The following is a 20,380-nucleotide window of genomic DNA, read 5'->3' on the forward strand; positions in this document are numbered from 1 at the left end:
TGGTTAAGAGCACAGGCCTTGGAGTCTGACAGCAGGAGGCTCAGACCCTGGCCAGCCACTGATGGCCCTAAACCTCAGTTTCCTTATCTGTGAAAAGAAAACAATTACGTCTTCTTCACTAGATGTTTTAGGAATAAATCAGATAAAATTTGTAAAGGGAAGAGTATTGGATTGGGTACATTTTGTCAAACCTGAAATTAATCATTTTGTTTGTTCATCCTTATGAGCAGGGTCTGAATGATTCCATTAACTTTTTTTTTTTTCACTGACAAATGGTCCTCTGATTAGGTAGAGACAAATGTCTTGTGCATTTTAAGGGAAATTGAATCCAGGAAATAAGAACTGGCCACTATTATCCAGACAATTATTTAGTGCCTATTACATATCAGGCACTTTACATAAGCAAAATAGTTTAATCTGACAATAACCCTATCAGAGAAATTTTATTATCCCCATTTTACAGATGAGAAAACAGAGCGTCAAGATTAAATAACTTTCCAAGCTCACATAGTCACAAAGTCATCCAGTGTCAGTGTGTAGGAAACTGTACCCAAGAGCTCTGACTGGGAAGCCTGTGTTCTTTCCACTACATCTGGTGCCATTCAGCTTCACAACGTTTGAAAAATAACCAGGCTTCATGTCTGTGTGGCCTTAGGGCAGTATGATATCACTGGCACGTAACTGTCAGGAACTGGGGCCAAATTGCTCACATGAAAGAGTTTGCTTCTGTAGCTGTGCCTAAACAAGCCATGGGATGGAGAAAATAAAGCAATTATTAAATGAACCCAAATTATAGGAACGTATTAATCACATAATCTTAGACTCCTGTTATATCTAAGAATACATCTCTATATGTCAGAGGAATCCATTAATTGCCATCAAAAGAATGCCTCTTTTACAAACTACCAGTGTCCTTCTTACATGTGACAAAGGGGGTTTGCTTTGTTCTTTTGTGAATTTAGGTGTTACCCATTGCCAAGAGGATAAAGCCCAGACTTCCTCTTCTAACACCTTCTCTCCAATATGCCCAACCTACATATTCAATTTTTAGTTCTATTAATTCCATTAGCAATATCCACCCCAGCCAAATTATTCTACTCACTGTCTTTTAAGTGCTCCTTGGTATTTCCTCCCTGCAAACCTTTCCTGGTGCCACTTCTGTGTTTTTGATGCTCTTACATCTCCGTCGTTTCAAACCTTTCTCAGTGGTGAGTAAGTGATACGCTGTAATCTTACCACTCCCTTGGCAGTTGTCTTCTGGTGTCTGATGCTGTGTATGATACCTGAAAGCCAACTAACTTGTCACTTCCTCTGTGCGCTCTCTGAGGGTAGGGGTGACATCTGTCTTTGTAATAATGAGTGCTCAGGGTCTGGAAGGAAATAGGCATTCAATAAATATTTACTGAATGTCTAAAGGAATGAAAGAAAATATGTCTAAACTCATCTTACAGACTTTTCCTGGGCAAATATTATGTTCTTTGTATCTCAGCACTGAGTTCAAGACCTTGAACAAAGTTAAGAATTAAATTTTTTTCCATGTTTTAAGTTAATTTTTGGAAATCTGTGCAAATTGCATTTGGAGTTTTTAATCTTTTATTTTAATCTAATGATTTCTTTTGTAAGATAGTAGCAATTCTGATTTAAATTACATGTATTTAAATGTACTATAATAATTTTATAACACCCAGCCTGAGCAAGAGCGAGACCCCATCTCTACTAAAAATAGAAAGAAATTAGCCAAACAACTAAAATATACACAAAAAAATTAGCCGGTCATGGTGGTGCATGCCTGTAGTCCCAGCTACTTGGGAGACTGAGGCAGAAGGATCACCTGAGCCCAGGAGTTTGAGGTTGCTGTGAGCTAGGCTGATGCCACGGCACTCTAGCCTGGAGAACAGAGTGAGACTCTGTCTCAAAAAATAATAATAATAATAATTTTAAAATGGTCCGTTCTACTTATTAAACAAACTAAAACTCAAGGAAAATAGGTTGATCTTATGTATTTTAAAATTAAGATTTTTTTTTATAGTAATGGCCAATTCTGTAACATTTCCTTATTACAGAATAGTCCATGCTAGTCCTTCTTCCTTCACACCCCCGTCCTTTAACCCAAGGTGACTGACCCATCCTTCAGGTCTCTACTTAGATGTCACTTTCTCCAAGAATCCTTCCCTGATGCCCCACTCTCACCCTACCGACTGACTGGTATAGTACCGTGTTATGCCCTCGTTATATCACCCAGTAACTACCTAATTCTTCACTAAACTGCATGGTGCTCAGAGCTAGGGCCTTGTTTATTCTTTTGTTCCCAGCAGCTAGCATAGTGCCTGGCACATAAGAGGCGCTCAACAAATGTTTAATTAAGTGAATAAATGCCCTCAGGAGGAATAATAGGTGACTAAGACTTGATGTTTCAACTTCACATTGATTACGTGTGTAAGAGTCATCACATTAGAGGTAATCATTAATTTTTAAGGGGCTTTGGAGAACCAGTTCCTGAACTGTGTAACACCCCCAACCCATGGCGATAGTGCAGTCAGGGAGGGATTGAACCCGAACCACAGACAGGAATGACCAGCGCTGGTGCGGCCAGGGGCGTGATACTGTTTCATACAAGCTTCAGGATTTGGAGGATGCTTTCCATTAGTTCTTTTGTCCCAGTCCCCGGAGTAGAGGTGTCGATTATAACACTCTATAGAATTAAGTTTATGTATAGAAGGACCTATTCACATTTGTGTGAAATGAGAATTGTACAAATACAATTGAGGTGATAGCCAAGCTATAGGCAGAATATTGTGACAAGCTTTTGATGATCTGTCAACCTATTTTCATGATAGTAGTCCTCAGGACAGCTTTGCAGTCTGCAATTATTAAGGATTCCAAGGAGCTTTTGTTTTTATGGGTTATTTCTATTTGTATTCAACATACTATGAATTACAACAGAAATCTTTAAAATATTTATTAACTCACTTAAAAATAACTGTAGTAAACCTACTACATGCTAACACAAATAACATCATTTTCTGAAAAATAACTATGTTTTCCAAAATAGGTTAGTGAGAAAAGTGGTATTGTTTTACAGTTTTGTAAATCTCTTTAATGTCTGGCTTAATAGAAGACAGATGGATTCTAATATGATGTCTGTATTCAATCTGTCTCAATTTGGGTTTTTTTGTTGTTGTTTGAAGTAAATGAGGAAAATTCAGATTCACTAAGATATACAGTTGAAAAATGAAGAAGCATTTTAATCATCTTTTCAAATAATTCTGGATATTCATTCTTCTTTAATGCTACACCAAAACTCAACAAGTGGTAGTTTCTTAAACCTTATAATTGCAATGTGGAATATGAAACCATGTCAGTTACCTTTTCATACTGTGTTATATCAAAATCCATTTGTCTATTTTGCACTTTAAATGGATCTTTAACTTGTGGATGAATTTATAATATCATGTGTTATTAGTCATTTGGAAAATACTGGTTCACTGATTTATGCAGATCTTCCAAATAATATAATTCGCTGTACAGTATCTAAAACCATATTAATTTAAATGATCATAGTCTTATTAGAAAGACTAAGTATCAGGGAAACTGTCCAGCTCATGGTGGCAGACATAAGTTTTCTAAATTCTAATTTTTTACTTGAAAGCTCAAACTTCTAATTGAAAATAAATATTGTGGGTTGTTTACCTTGAAGTGAAAGGCTCATTTTATTCATTTGTAAAAATCTGTCTGCCAAATATCCAAGTCTGAATAACCATAGTTTGTCTGTCAGTTGTTCTTGCAAGTAAAAATATGTTTCATAAAAAAACTAGTTTAGCTCATAGCTCATAAAACACACAAGTATTTTGGTTCAGAACAAACACTATACTTTGGTATGTAGCAGAAAAGCTTCATTTGTGCTTCCCATTTTGCCACAGGGACTTTTTAAATTATTTTTATTTTTATTTTTTTAGAGACAGGGTCTCGCTCTGTCACCCAGGCTGGAGTGCAGTGGGACAATCATGACTCACTGTAACCTTGAGCTCCTGGACTGACGGGATCCTCCTGTTTCAACCTCCCGGAGTGGCTAGGACTACAGGTGCATGCCACCATGTCTGGCTAATTAATTTTTTTTAGAGATGGAGTCTTGCTATGTTGCCCAGGTTGCTCTTGAACTCCTGGCCTCCAATAATCCTCCCATCTCCTCCTCCCAAAATCCTGGGATTATAAGCCACAATGTCCAGCACCACACATAGTCAAGGGTTGAAATTTCATAAAATGAATAATTTTTTACTGCTTCATTAAAGACATTCTTAAGTGGAACCGACATTTGTGACAATAAAATATACAGTTATTTCTAGGACTGTTTGATGCCACTGCCTTGATCATGCTAAGGTGCTAGCAGTTTCACCTATCATTGCTTTTGTATCATTAGTGCAAATTCAACACAGTAAAGGAAGGCAAATTAATGTCTTAGATCAATATGAAAATGGCTTTGGCCTTGCAGATCTCCCTTGAAAGGACCTCAGAAGCCTTTAGGGGTCTACAGATCCCACTTAGAGGACTACTGCCTTAAGACATAGGCTTGCATCAGGAGTTCTCCTAAGTAGACTTAAATTATACTCTCAATTTTATAATTGTTTTGGACTTTTTTTCCCAGTTTACTGAATATTTATGAATTTCATAATTTAAAAGTAAATTCAGATATAAGTAAATAAATATCTTCCAAACACTTTAATGTGTTATGTTACCCAATACTCACAAAACATCTGTAAGTCAGCTATAATTTGTTCCATTTTTATATTTGAAAAAAAAAAACCCTGATGTTCAGAGAGGTTTTGTCCCACAGCAAATAATTGTCAGAGTCTAGAATTAAATACAAGTCTGTCTGGCTAAATAATGCATGCTCTGTCTAATATGGCATGTTGCCCAAATCTCTCAGGACTCACTGAAAATACTTACATAACTAAAAATATAAATATGCACAATGCCATTGGTTTTACTATGGGCATATCTTTTTTGAGAAGACAGGGTATATTGATATTTGCAAATTGTGATGTTCAAAACACAGATATTTTCTGGAACTTTCATAAGAATATCCTTCACAGGGTATGCAGAACTTTTTGACAGATTCATGTCTGTCATTATTTGGCTGGATGTATTAATGACAAGTCACTTTAACGTCATTAGGACTCAGTTTCTTCCTAATGGCAATTTTACACCTACAACATAGACTACAATTGCTTGGGTCAAGATCACAGAGACGTTTTGTGAAGAGGCGCAATCACTTTTCAGTCTGGTTGTCTTCATGTGTCTTCCACAGTTTGCCCCAGTCATCAGTGTTGTCTTCCCTTGGCTCCATCAACCCTGCTCCTTCCTCTGTGGTCTTCACCTTTTTCTTTTGCAGGGTCCTCTTCCTCTACCCATGCCTAAAACATCAGTGTTCTGCCACATTCCATCCTAAGTCTTCTCTTCCCGCCTGCCCTCCTCCTCTCCCTGGCTCTGCAAAACCCCTGCCTGCTGATGACTGCTGTGTATCCCTGCGGCTTGGACCTTCTCTCCTGGGAACTCCGCTTCTGGCTGTCCACACGGAGCTGCACTCCGATGTCACATAGGCACCCCTTCCACAAGTCTGAAGTAGAACTCGTTCGTTCCTCCTGAAACCGCTCCCTCCGTGTGCTGTCTGTCTTGGCTAACGGGCACCACCACCTGCCCTGTCGCCCCAGCCAGAACACTGGGAGTGAGTCTCGACTGCGCCGCCTCGCCATTAGCCTCTCTATCCAGTCCATCACTGAGGCCTGTCTATTCTGTTTGCTAGATCTGTCTCGAGCCGTCCCGACCTCCCACATGGTGTTTCTGCTGTCCTGGTTCAGACCTAATTTTTTCCTCTGGAAATAACCTTCTCCCTGTGCTCTCTCTCCTGTTCGTCTGGCACCATGATGCCGGAGGAAACGTTCTAAAACACATTATGTGATGACACGTAAGAACCTTAAGATCTGTCCTTGCTTAAGACCTTCAGTAGTTGTCCAGCCACTCACCACCTTCAGGAAAGTTCTGGCTCTTCAGGCCAGCAGAACCCGGCGGACCCTGGCCCTGCTCACGTCACCCGCCACCCAGCCACACCTGACTTCTTCCTTCCTGGGACACACTGAGCACTCTGACACTTTCCTAATCCCTTCTCTTGCTTCTCTCTGGTTCTGGAATGCCTGTCCCCTCCGCCGTCCCCGTTTGCTGCCCCGTCGTCAGAAGCTGCCCGAGGATCCCTGCCGAGAACAGCTGGGAAGGACCAGGCACGAACATTTATATAGTGCTGATCACATTTTCATCTGTGCCTCTGTCCCCTCACCAGGCTGTGAGTTCCTCAAAGGTGGCACCGTGTCTTACCCCTAAACCTCCACAGCTCGGACACCCCCGGCCCACTGGGAACTTAGTGTGTGTTCCCGAAGGCCCGAAGCCCCGGGCGTACGTCGCCAGGGCAAGCAGCGCCTTCTCCAGAGAGGAGACTTGTCTCCCGAGCTGAGATGCAGGGGTCCCTTTTCCCACCTCACTATCGTCTCGTCTGCAGAAGTCAAGCTTGTCCAGTGACCTGGAATGTTCCTTGTAAAGGTTAAGCATCCTGTGGCGTCCACAAAACGATTTCCTGCCATGTAAGCGGTTTATAAATCTTCTCACCCGGGAGCCGCACCGGGCGGCCCGTTACCGGGTAGTTCCTAGCGTCCTCTCGGCAAGGCCGGTTTTCATCTTCTTTGTCCTCATTGCACCGTGGCGATGAGAAGGGGGCCAGCGCTTTCAATGCCGACGCCGTATTTCAAATGTCATGTATGCTTAGAACTTCCAGCTCTACACACTAGAGTCTGGAAACCAGGTTTGCGGGAAACTAGGTTCGCGGTTGGAGAATGAGACCACTGACTCGCTGGGCACCCCGCGCCCGTCCTCCTGCCCAGGCCAGGTTGCTAATCAGGTAACTTCTTATCTTCTTATCGTAATTGCCTACTCAGCCCCAATGGCCGCGCGCACTCCGCTGGGTCTCAATTGCTCAAACGGCTGCCGAGTTTGCGGCAGGGAGGCTGGGCCGGCAGGCGGCGCGGAAAGCGCTCCCACCCCGACCTCCGGCTGCCTGGACGGGACGCGGCTCGCCACTCCGCCCCCAGACCACCCCGGTCGCCCTGACACTGCCATGGCCCTGCGCGCTGTCTCCCGGGCTTTGCAGCTTCGCTGCCGCGGCGCCTCCCTCATCCTCCCCGCATGGCGGCAGGGAGCAGGGACGGCGTGTGTCCCCGACAAGCTGCCCGCGGGGGTCGCGTGTGGGGAGCGCTGGTCGCTGGGCGGGGTGTGCGACTGTGTGTGAGAGAGAGAGAGGTGTGTGTGTGAGGTGTGTGTCACAGAAGTGTATGTGTGAGAGCTGTGTATGTGACAGAGGTATGTGTGAGAGAAATGTGTGAGAGGTGTGTGTGTGTGAGAATGTGTAAGAGAGGTTGTGTGTGAGAAGTGTGTGTGCGGTGTGTGTGAGGTGTGTGTGAGTTGTGTGCCTGAGAGGTGTGTGTCACAGAGAAGTTGCATGTGTGAGAGGAGTGTGTGTGTGAGAGGAGTATGTGCGCGTGTGTGTGAGAGAGGAGTGTGAGAGAGAGGAGTGTGAGAGGTGTGCACGCGTGTGTGAGAGGAGTGTGTGTGTGAGAAGAGTATGTGCGCTGTGTGTGTGTGAGAGGAGTGTGTGTGAGGAGTGTGTGTGAGAGAGAGGAGTGTGAGAGAGAGGAGTGTGTGCATATGTGTGTGAGAGGAGTATGTGCGCGCGTGTGTGTGAGAGAGGAGTGTGTGAGAGGAGTATGTGCGCGTGTGTGTGTGAGAGGAGTGTGTGTGAGAGAGGTGTGAGAGGAGTATGTGCGCGTGTGTGTGTGAGAGAGGAGTGTGTGAGAGGAGTATGTGCGCGTGTGTGTGTGAGAGGAGTGGGTGTGAGAGAGAGGAGTGTGTGAGAGGAGTATGTGCGCGTGTGTGTGTGAGAGAGGAGTGTGTGAGAGGAGTATGTGCGCGTGTGTGTGTGAGAGAGGAGTGTGTGAGAGGAGTATGTGCGCGTGTGTGTGTCTGAGGAGTGTGTGTGAGGAGTGTGTGTGAGAGAGAGGAGTGTGAGAGAGAGGAGTATGTGCGCGTGTGTGTGTGAGAGAGGAGTGTGTGAGAGGAGTATGCGCGTGTGTGTGTGAGAGGAGTGTGTGTGAGACAGAGGAGTGTGTGAGAGGAGTATGTGCGCGTGTGTGTGTGAGAGAGGAGTGTGAGAGAGAGGAGTGTGAGAGGTGTGCACGCGTGTGTGAGAGGAGTGTGTGTGTGTCCGAGGAGTGTGTGTGAGGAGTGTGTGTGAGAGAGGAGTGTGCGCACGTGTGTGTGTGAGAGAGGAGTGTGTGCATATGTGTGTGAGAGAGAGAGGAGTGTGAGAGGAGTGAGAGAGAGAGGAGTGTGCGAGCGCGTGTGTGTGAGAGAGGAGTGTGCGAGCGCGCTGGCGCGCAGCGGGAGAGGGAAGGAGGGATGGGGGGAGGCGGCGGGCAGCGGAGGGAGGGGCGGGCGGCGGGGGCGGGGCGGGAGCGGCCGGGGCTGGGAGGGGACAGCTCCGGGCTCAGCGGTGACACTCGGAGCGAACACACACTCCCCGCTCGGAGCCACCAGACAGCGGAGCGAACCGAGCCGCGCGCCCGGCATCGTCCCGCCGCCCGGCGCCTGCACGCCCCCCGCCTTTTCAAAGGCCCTCCCGCCGCTCCCAGCTCCGCCCGGGACTCCCCGGCCCGCGCGGCTCCCGGCTTAGCTTCGCGGCCACTTCGGTGGCCGCCCGCCGCGCGCCCTCGCCCGCCTTTGAAGTTTGCTGTGCCGGCGGCAAAGTTGGGACGCTTCCGCCGATGGAATTTTTCGCTTCTCCCCGCTCCGCCCCCTCCCTCTGGTCACCCAGTTCCCGGACGCCGGCGCCGGGCTGCTCGCGCCGCACCTCGGGGCGGCCGCTCTCCGCCTCCCCCGGGAGGCCGGACGGATCTCTGAGGTGAGCGGCGAGAGCAGGCAGAGCCCGACGCCCGAGCGGCAGCGCCGGCGCAGGGGCGCTCGCTCGCGGGCTCCTGCGGGCCTGATTCGGAAGGGCCGGCGGGGCTCCCAAGGGCGCCGGCTCCCGGGAGCTGCGGGCAGCGGGGTGCGGGGCGGGTTTCCCTCGGGTTCCAGGCTGCCCCCGTGGCGGGGCGGCCCCGAGAAACGCTAGGCAGCGGACGGACGTCGCGCTGGCGGGGAAGGCGCGGGGACCGGGACCCGGGGTGCGGCGGGGTCCGGGAAGCCTCGGAGCCTTCACCCCGCGCAGGCCCGCCCGCCGGGAGCGCCGTGCCCCCTCTCCAGGCCCGCGCCCTCCGGCCCGCGGGAAGGTCTGCGGGGCCGGGGTGTGCGGGGCGGCTGCGGGGGGCGAAGGGCGCGAGGTCGGGGCGGCGTCGTTAGAGAAACTTCCCCGGGCGGAGCGGGGGGCCTGGGGCCGGCTCGTACTTCGCTCCGAGGGCAAAGCCGCCCCCGGTGGGACCCTCCCGCCGCAGCCGGGCGCCTCGGCGTCGCGGCCTCGGCCGTCCGTGCGCGGGTCGGGGCGCGCCGGCTGCGCCACCTTCCCTCCCGGCTGCGACACGCGGGGCCGCGCCCGCGACTCCGGGTCCCAGCTGTTTCCTTGGGGCGCCTCGCGAGCTGCCCGAGGTGGGGGGCGATGTCGTCTGCTCGTGCGCCCTTCCTGCCCGCACCCGGCCCCGGCAGGGGCGAGCGTCCCGCACCGCCCCGCACCGGCCCCGCCCGCTGGCGCCGAGCTGCCCCTGCGGGGCGCTGCCCACCCTGGCTGCGGGCACGAGTGGCTCCCGGAAGCCGAGACCTGGAGCGGGAAATGAACCCGAGCAAACGTCTGTCTGTGTGTGTCTTTTGCAGAGTTTTTAGCAACTTCATGGGGTTGATGGATTTGTTCGCTGCTTGTCTGACGGTCCCGCTGGATGGCAGGGACAATCTGCCTTTGCATTTAGTTGATCTCGGCGGACACGCGGCTCTCTCCTCCCCCCGCACCCTCCTCCTCCTCCTCCTCCTCCCCCTCCTCCTCCCCCTCCTCCTCCTCCCCTCCCCCTCCTCCCTCTCCCCTCCCCTCCCCTCCTCCCTCTCCCCCCTCCTCCCCCTTTCCCTCCCCCCCCCTCCGCCCCGTCCCGTCCCCTGAGCGCCCGGGACGGGGGAGTCGTCAGTGCAAATAAATGGGGCCTGCTCCGCTCTCCACCCCTGCAGACAAGCAGAGCCCTCCCTGGGGTCCCAGAAGGGGAGAGAAAACCTCCTTCCCAAGGGGGCGGTTGCTGAGGGTTTGGTGGGATCCAACTGCTCTGTTATCCCTGAAGAAGAGATGGATGGACGCTATGTGTATGGAGCAGAGGGTAGCGAGGGCGATCGGCATTTATTATCATTCATTACTGTTTATTGAGAGTGATAATAAGGCCCTAACCCTCGCTGAGGACTCGTGTTTATACTTGATTGCATGTCAGTCTCTTATTACAGTGGTTTCAGAAAGTGAAAACGCCAAAACGGCATTAATTCCTCACAGTCCTTCTGCATATGGGATTAATCAAATGTCAGAAAGATACTGTCATTTTACCAGACTTTTAATCCGTGAACTTTTAGAAGGTTGTACTCTTTATGAAATGTCATTTGCCTCAGTCTGTCTGCTTAAAGTTTAAAAATCTTGGCAACATAATTAATTATGGTCCCGATTCCCATTTTCAATCTAAACCTGTATTCAGGATTATATTAAAATACCCCTTATTCTTCAAAAGTGACTCTTATGAGTTTAAATTCCTGGAGGGGGTAAGGGGACAACTGGGAACAAGGGGCCAAGAAGTTAGAGAAATTAGGACTATTTCAGATTTCTCTCAAAAATCCTTTACTTCTTCCTTTAAGGAAAGAAATTTCGAGTCCCTTCTCTGCACAGTTCTTAACTTCGGTGAATGTCCTTAATCTTTACCACACGCTTGAAACATAACAGCTTGCAGCCTTGCCTGCATCATTGTTTTCATTTGTGTGTCAGGACATTTTATTCATTAAACCTGTATGTCAAAGACTCAGGCTCAGCATGGCAGTAACACTCTGTTTTAATTAGTAAGTATCATAAAAAAGAAGCTAGAACTCTGTAATAGGACTAAATTGCTATGAATTATGTGTGGTTTAAATTACGCATTTATTTTAGCAGAAATCAAGCCACGAATATAAAACATCTTTTAATCACTTGCAGATACAGCTTTTATCTCTTAAGATGTTAACAAAATATATAATTGGAAAGTACTCTTCTAAGAGTAAGGGAAGCCCCTACCCTCAGTTTATTTGTCCTGGGTCTGTTTGACGTTCATGTGATAAAGTATGAATGTTAAAGACTCAAAACTGATGTCACAGCCTTTGCACTGTCGTGCAGAGGCTATGGTGCATTGGAAGCAGCCACAGTGGGTCGGTCCTCAGATAACTTAATGCAAAGACTTTTTAACAGCTCAGAGTGCTAACCACTATACGATCCCGGCAAGAGGCTTTTTCAATTGGCTTTATGAACCTTGGCGATTCAGATTTCAGTTTTCTCACTTGGACTCACCAAAGAGACTCTCTGGTAGGGGGAAAAATATGTTCTAAAACTCTAACAAACTATTTGAAATGAACGGGGGTGTAGAAATAAAGTGTATCTGTTGTTATCTTCGTGTATTTATTTCTATAGCAGTTCTATTCAGACTGTCCAGAGGTCAGAATTTTTATTTTAAAACTGAGTGTTTTTCTTGCTGTTGTTGTTAGAACATATTACTTTGATATGATGGATGAGCAGATACTGGAAATGGAATGATTGCACCTGAATTATCAGAAAGCCTGGGAGCAGTGTGTGAATTGCACATAATACGTGCTGATTAAAACGATTTTAATCTCCCTTCCTGAGTTTCTTTGTGATGAGGAGGTTGATACCTGTGACCAACCAGTGCTCGCTCCCACTTTTTCTGCTCGGTCTTCTTGTCAGCCTTAGCCTGGGGGAGCCAGGGGCCCACAGCAGCAGCTCACAGATTGAACCCTGCCAGAGTCAGTCGCCACGAGCTACTGATTAGGAAGAAAGTATATCCCGTAGTCATCTGTGGGTCAAAGGCAAGCATAACCAACAAAAATAATCCAGCTAATTCATTTGACCTTGAAATAATAGCTAGACCTTATAAATGTTTATTTGGAAGGATTATTCTGAAGAACGTAATTTATTCTTCCCCTGTTGGTTCACAGCCATTTAGTAGAAGCCACAGCATAACTGAATAATAAATAGTAAACCACACCAAATGTTTGCTTTGAAAGCTGATTTTATTTTAAATTTTTATTTTTTTAAAATTAGTTTGTATTTTATTTTTAATGTATGTACAGTAAAATTCATTCTTCATGGTGTAGGTTCTGTGAATTTTGACAAATGGGAAGAATGACGTGTCCACCATCATAGTTATGCTATGGAATAATTCTGTCACTCCAAAAATTCTCTCACACTATGCCTCTTTGATGTCATCCTCTTCCCTTAACCTAATTCCTGGTAACTACTGATCTATGTTCCTTTCTAATAGTTTTGCCTTGAAAACTGGTTTTAAAATCAAAGTCCTTCAGTATCTACTAAATACTCCTTTTAAAAATACTTTGCATTTCATGCCTTGAAGTTAGGATAAATTCTGCTTTATTTTTCTGTTATATTACAAGAGCAAAATTAAATGACATCTAGGATGCATGCCGTCACGCTTCCATGTTTATTTCCACCTAGGAAGAACAGTACATACTTCATTGTCATTAAAAACAATAACAGAGTATGACATGGAAAAATAAAAATGCTAATATTTTATTGTATCATATAGTGGTATGTTGACTATAAATTCAGTTATATATTTGGGAAAAACCACAGCATTTCAGTTTGAGTCTGCGTTTGCTTGGATGCATGTATTTCCTGTATTTCTTGAAACTTCTGAGATGACACCCGGCATTTGCTGTTCCATAGCCTATGAGTGCCCCAGCCAGTGCTAAAAGCAGGATTCTTGGCTGCCTACTTCCTAAACACATAACCCAAAGATTTAATATCCACACCTTTTTTTCCTTTTGGTATTTTACTAAAAACTGCACACCAACAAATACATGAATTTTAGTCCTTTAAAATATTTGGAAAACATGAAGTATATCTTATTAATCCCCTCCCAAATAAAAAATGAGTTGCTTGTTTTACATTTTAAAAATTAAGGATAGAGAATTTGATCAATGTGGAGTAAAAAGCCAGCTAGCAATATGTTTCTGTAGATTTTTCCTCTTGGAATGAAGAGACAGATTTGACCACAGAACAGCTGGGTATTGGGTCCTATTACAATGTCAATTTTTTTCAAGGAACTTATTGAGTTAAATTTGATTTAAATTTCACTTTGAAGTCCAGAGACCTCATGTTTATAAGAAAAGTATAGAAACTTCCAAGATTACATGTCATTATTCCTTCAATAATTTCTGGATGCTTTGGAAGCTGATTTATTTTAGTAAATTAGTGAATGAGTCTTGGTTTTCATTTGTTAATTTTTTCCTGTAGCAAATTTGAACATGACACATACTTAATGTTTCCTATAGTTCTCTGAAGTATTTTTAGTTTCACTTATGAAAACTGAAATGAATCTAAAAAAATATGGATGGAGGTAGTAGTATAAATATATAGTTAATTTACCAAGTGTCTCTTTTAATTCTTCTTTTGAAATAACTTGTTCCCTTTTTATAGTTGTGAGAAAATAAAAACATTTTTAGAAATAATGGGGTTATATAAAGTTTGGAAGGAACTTGATAAAAACATGATTATGGATGATTAGAAGTCAGCTCATTTGAGCAGAACTCTTAGACACTCTCTTGGCAGGATGGAGACGTTTAAATGTAACAACCAAATTACAAAAATGTAGTTAACAACATCCATGCATTTCTAATGGGAATGATTTCAGCCGATACCACAAATAGTGGTGACCAGCTGAAATAAATGGAGACTGTACAAGTTTCTGTCGATGTTTCTTCCCTCTAAGAGAATATCAAGGTAAACACCCTCTTCTTCCAGCTGTGTGCTCAGAGAACATATATTCCAAATTGGACTATACTCAAATGTGTGTTTTATCAACAACTAAAATCACCATAACTATATCTTCTTTTCTGAAGCAATGTCCTTATATATACAGATGTACATAAAATATGAGATTGAAATTTAATGTTTTTGAAAATAAGCAGTAAAATCTGAACTCATAATTAGAAATACCTGTAAGGTGTGATATCTTGTTTTTGAAATCACCATGACTATTTTTACAAATTATAATATAGGAACTATGAACAAGTTAGTATATGCAACACAGACAATACTGTATCCAGACAGTTGGTAAACAAAATGAGGGGGTGGCATTGTGGTACTTTCTTGAAAATATTGATATTGTGTTTAAGAGAGAAAAGCTAGTGTAAAAGGGCCTGAGTTGTTTTGGATTGCTTTCTTCAATTTAGATGCTATGGTGTTAGGTGCCTACTGGAATGTAGATGGTTACAATTTACAGCACATTGTAGTGAAAAGTAAACCATAGTAATCCATATACAACTTGGAGATGGCTTTGATGACTGAGTTTAATTCATATATACGCTAAGCTTGTAGGCATTGCCAAGTGGAACATTATGCATTTTATCCAGTGATGAAATATATTTCTTGTTAAATTATCTGTCATATAAAAAAAACCCACACAAACATAAACATACTTGATCCATTTGAGTAATTTTGTTAAAAATACATTAGAAAACATATAAGTACCTTTTTATGCATAACACTAGCATATATATATCATGATGTAGATCTAAATATCATGTGTATGTTGATAGTCCTCAAGGTTATAATTTCATATTAAATTACAGCATTCACTAAAATTCATTGATATGGTCAAAAGCTTCAAATTTGGACTGATTCACAAGTAATTGGATCCTGTAATTGAAGAGGCATTTGTTGCCAACAGGGTAACAGAGTTTGCTAGCTAGAACACCTGGCAAACTGGAAAAGGACAGCAATTGTTTATCTCTTTGCTTCCCTGAGTCTCTGATATTGTTAGTTCTATGGGTGATCTGTCGAAGTTTGTGAAAATGTGCTATGAAAATACATTACTTTTTTATGGAAAAATAAAACTACCTCCAAATGGAGACAAAACTGTGCCCCTCTAATTAATGATCGCAGTAGCAAGATTCACCATACTAGCAGATGAAGTAACAGGTGGGTCACAGGAGAGATGGCCTGGGAGATACCAGGGAAGCCACCCTGCCCCCAGATGTTACCTGGGCCTCTCAGGGTACTAAAAGACTACCTGAAAAATAATTTTTCCTTTACTTTTAAAGTAATTTTTTTATTGTTCCCTATAAATATGAAAATAGCCCTGCCATGGGAAATGGATAAACTGATATCAGCTAACGTATTACCAAGATATGTTAATAGCTAGATAAAGCCAGATAGGAATGAGGCCAGCTTAGACAAAATTTTAGAGAGGGGTGATATATCTATATATGTGTGTATGTATGTCTGTGTATACATATATTTATATCCTCTAGGCTCTACTGTTTTGGACAGTCTACCTTTAGTATATACCTGCTCTTTATTCTCTTCCCCTGATAATTCTCAGTTTGTTATAAAAGTATTAAGTTACATCCTGGGTCAGCTTCATGGGCCACTCTTAGAGGGACCTGGGGCTTGGCTGAATGCTCCAGTGTCACCATCTTGAAATTCCTAATTTTTGAACAAGAGGTCTTGCCCTGGGCCCCACAAATTATGTAACCCATGCTCATTATGCCGTGGTGTGAATCAAAGATTTAAAATTCTGATGTCCGGGAAATAGAAAGTGCATTTGAGATTAACTTTGCAAGGTTAGGCCCAGTGAATATTTGCATTTAAAAACTTGTCTTTTAAGGACGATACAATGAAAGATACGAGATACTCTTTTAATTTTGTGGTGGAAGTTTCCCGTTGCCTCTGAAGTCACACGGAGTAGGTATCCAGCTTCTGAGAGCACCGGCCTTGTAAAGCAAAGGCCTCTGAAAGGGAGTGTTCTCTTTGTTTCATTGCGGTGGACAAGATGCCCCATTATAGTGTAAGAAGGAAATAGCAGATCTATTAATATTTATATTCACTTTTATGTATAAATAATGAAATTAAGTTTTATGACTATTAATAATAAACAAATTAACAAAGGCACAGTCTTACTCAGCATATCAGATGGTCGTGGAACAACAAAAAATGGAAATGGTGACAGCTTCTCTGAAGTAAAAATAATGACATTCTGCTGGGCGTGATGGCACGTGCCTATAGACCCCATCACTTGGGAGGCTGGAGCAGGAGAATTGCTTGAGCCCAGCAGTTCGAGGCTGTGTTGCTTTATGATCGCAACTGTGAATAGCCACTGTACTGCAGCCTGGGGAACATGGCAAGGTCCCATCTCGAAAAAATAAAGTAGTAATAATAATAATAATAGTGACATTCTTATTAGCCCTGTTCACAAAACACCACTGATATTAACTTGAAAAAAATTTGAAATGTACAATGTCATCCACTATAGTTATGATACTCATCCCAGTATAGATTGCCTTTAAGTATTTTATACATTACACATTAATATATATATATTTTTAAATCACAGTTCTAAGAGGTTTGAAGACCACGGTGTAGACAATACATTATAGAATGAGAGGTCTTGAAAGGAGTTGAGCAGGAAGCTGAAAAATTTCCCACATAAACTAGTCACTGTTGTCGGGAGTATTCTTAGTTATTTGTATAAGCATTTCATAATTCCTCTGTTATCAATAGATATTATATGCCGTTATGTTCTGAAAATTTCAGTATTCTGATAGTTTAAAAAATACTTCCCAACACTTTTCATGAATATCATCGTATTAGTCCATTTTGCGTTGACATAAAGGAATACCTGAGGCTGGGTAATTTATAAAGAGAAGAGATTTATTGGGCTCATGCTTCTGTGGGCTGTACAAGAAGCATTGCATCAGCAGCTGCTTCTGGTGGGGGCTTCAGGGAGCTTCCCGTCAAGGTGGAAGGTGAGGGGGAGCAGGTGTGTCACATGGCAAGAGACGAACAAGAGAGGGAGGAGGAGGTGCCAGGCTCCACACAACCTGCTCTCTCGGGAATTAATAAAGGGAGACCTTACTCATTATTGCCAGGAGGGCACCGGCCACTCCTGAGGGGATCGGCACAGGACCCAGGCACCCCCCGTCGGGCCCCACATCCAACGCAGGGATGACATTTCATCGTGAGATTTGGAGGAGCCAAACATCCAAACCATATCAGTTGTGTTACATTTTAAAGTTTTTCTTTAAAATTTTATTGCTTTTCAGTTAAGTTAGTTATTAACCGATGTTACAGTTGTTTCTGTGCTTTGAATTTTACAACAGAAATGGAAATGACTATTTATTAATAATAGTATAACTTTATATAACCCTTGGTTGTTATAGGCCTTCCACATCCATCATTTTCCTTAATCCTCAGAGCAACCCAGTGAGGAAGATACTGTATCCTCTTACGCCTGAGAAACCTGACACTCCATTTTAGTGAAGAGACTTATCTAAACTTGCAGAAACTTTTTAAATAAAGTCATAAGTTTTTGGTTTCAGAAGCAAAACTGATGAAAATTTCTAAAAATTTTAAGTTGAGATTAATTGCCAAATTCATTCGCATGGACCCAATTTGCTTAGAATGTTTTTGCAATTTAATGATTCGGAGTATCATTTATTAAGCCTGCATCCACGAGACCATAATTCTAGGCTTCCTGTGCACTGTTTGTTTTTGGTAATAGTTAGCTAATAGAGAATTTTTTAGGGGAAACCATTAAACTTTTCCACTTTCAAATCATTATTTAAGGTGCAGCAGAAACAACTTCTCTTTGAGAGTAAAAACACTCTAGTTCTAAATGGCGCTAAGGGCTACCAGTGATAAACAGATAAATAACGCCTAACATCTATCCTTCCAGAAGGTTAGTCTTTTTTAATAGGGAAATCATGGAAAGTATAATAGAGTTTCCATCTCAGAATGTGTGTAGGTTCTGACGTAAACCTCCCCTGGCCTTCCCACACCTCCAGCCACCATTCGCACAAATTCTGCTCCAATCGTAAAAGGCAAGCTCGATTATCAGTTTGCTTTCTTAAGCCTACTTATAGCTGTGAGACTATCTCTTGAAATCAAATCCCTTTTCCTTTCTTTAGCCTTCTTGATTAGTCCGACTGACCAGCCATTCAAATCTGGGTGTTAAAATGTTCTAGGATATGCTATGTATTGAGTTTGAGCTCTCTCTCTTTCTGCATACACATGTAATAGAGCCTTTGCCATACCTTGGAGACAAGTTATCTGATAAAAGAAAAAATAAAAACATTTTCTTCAGTAAGTAGAGCCTAATAAGAAAATTGGTGATTAAAAAAGTAAGTTATAAGTTTATTAGAGACCCATAACCCATGATATTTAAACATACTCCAATTACGTATGGCAGCTGTATCACTGAAAAATCAATAAGTTACAGAATCCCTTTTGAAAATTAGTAATAATTAGTGGTAATTCACCTATACAGTTATTACATTATTCCATTAATTATGTGGCATTCTTGAGAGGTAAGAGGTGAAATTAGATCAGCCTAAGATTTTTAAAATGGATTATTTCAAAATATTGAATGAAACTGTATGTTTCAGTGAAATAATGAGAACTATCATAGACATATATATGAGGATATATTCTATTCTAAAAGCTTAAAGCCCTTTGAAATATAAGAAAAAATAAGTTCAGACCGTAAAAGTATTTATACACCCATATTAATACTCCAGCCACCAAATTCAATCTGTAATTTAAAAAGAAAATCTGTACATTTAAAGTTCATTCACACATTTACAAAGCAGTGACAACAACCAGGCAGTTTTGAAACCTCTTTTTCTCTTGGCAGCAGCCTCTATTTTGTGTAATGACCACGGAACATTGTGGACCCGAAGCTGCAGCTTTTTCCTTAGCGCTTCCTTTAAAAAAAAAAACAAAACAAACCACACCTAACTGTATATCTTACTTCCTTGCAGGGAGAAGGATGACATAATTGTGGGTCTGAATTCCCACACCAGGTCAGTATTTGTGGTTTGTCATCTCTGTAATTGCTGTAGGTTTATATGCTTGTATCATTTCATCATAATTTGCTATAAACGCATTATTAGAAATGACTGTGGGGTCTGTCTTCAGCGTCTGCCTTTTGAAAGTGTCCTTTTCTTTAATCATCTCTTAATCCAGAGATAATAATGCAGAACAACCCAGGAACTGATGTTGATCCTCCGTGCGTTAATCTCAACACGTGCCTCTGAAATCCTTGGCTAGATCTAGCGCCTGAGGAGCCTGAGCAGGCTCACCTTTGAACCAGTTCTAATCTAGTTTTGTTTATTAAACAACATTGATGTCCTCAGATACAGTGTAGCAAAGCTAAAAAATATTAAGAGTTTACTGTTGTTGATGTGATTGTTTTTAAAAATCCAACATTGTGGCCTTTCCTTTGTTCTTCTTTCTAGTCAGTCTCTACTTGAATAGGGTCCTAACCTCTTACCTTAGAGGTTAGGTGAATAAAGATAGAATAATCTGATGCTGGAACTCCTTCTATCTCCATTTGAAGAGCAAGTCGAAACATATCTTTTGCTGTTGAATAAAATTTTGCAACCAGTTTGAGAAACTGACCTACACCATTTAAAAATAAATAGAACCTTTTTAGTTTTAAAAGAGTACTCACATCATTATTTCATTTAATCTTATAACAATCCTGGGAATAATTGTCTCCATTTTGTAGATGAGGTAATTGAGATTGAAAGAGATTAAAAGACTCACTCAAAGTACAAAAGCAGATAATGTGATAATGGTTTGGTTAGGACTTCTTCAACTCAGATCTTTTTACTCTAAGTGATCTTTTTTTGTTTTGCTTTGGCAGCCTTTTAACTGTACCAAAATTTGAATGAATGATTGAATGAATGAATGAATGAAAAAATAAAAATTGCATGATAGTGGAGGATGGAAGAGTGAAGAGCAGACCAAAAATTAAATTCAGGTGTTGGCAAGAACGTTCGATCATGAATTGACAGGAAACTAAGATGTGGGAAGAGCTCACCTGAGACCCTGAGACACATGAGCTAGGAGAGAATGAGAGGGAATAAAAAGGGAAGTGATGTGTTAACTATGCTTTCTGCTGGGTTCTCCAAATTACTAGATTGTTAGGAACCAGTGTCCTTGGAGAATATTATCTAATCTTTCCAAAGATGTGTCTTGGTTTGTTTTTTCTTTGGGGGGGTGGTGGTGCTTAGATAAGAGAGCTGGTAGAATAAATACATATTTGAA

At 42.9% G+C, this 20,380-nt stretch overlaps 1 pseudogene; it reads left to right on the forward strand.

Annotated features, from left to right (window-relative positions):
* Nucleotides 1–8,582: 8,582 nt before the first annotated feature.
* The window catches only part of LOC123632039, a 53,213-nt pseudogene continuing 41,415 nt past the window's right edge, over nucleotides 8,583–20,380 (forward strand).

Source organism: Lemur catta, chromosome 2 (assembly GCF_020740605.2).
Source record: "Lemur catta isolate mLemCat1 chromosome 2, mLemCat1.pri, whole genome shotgun sequence".
In the NCBI taxonomy this organism is placed as follows: Eukaryota; Metazoa; Chordata; class Mammalia; order Primates; family Lemuridae; genus Lemur; species Lemur catta.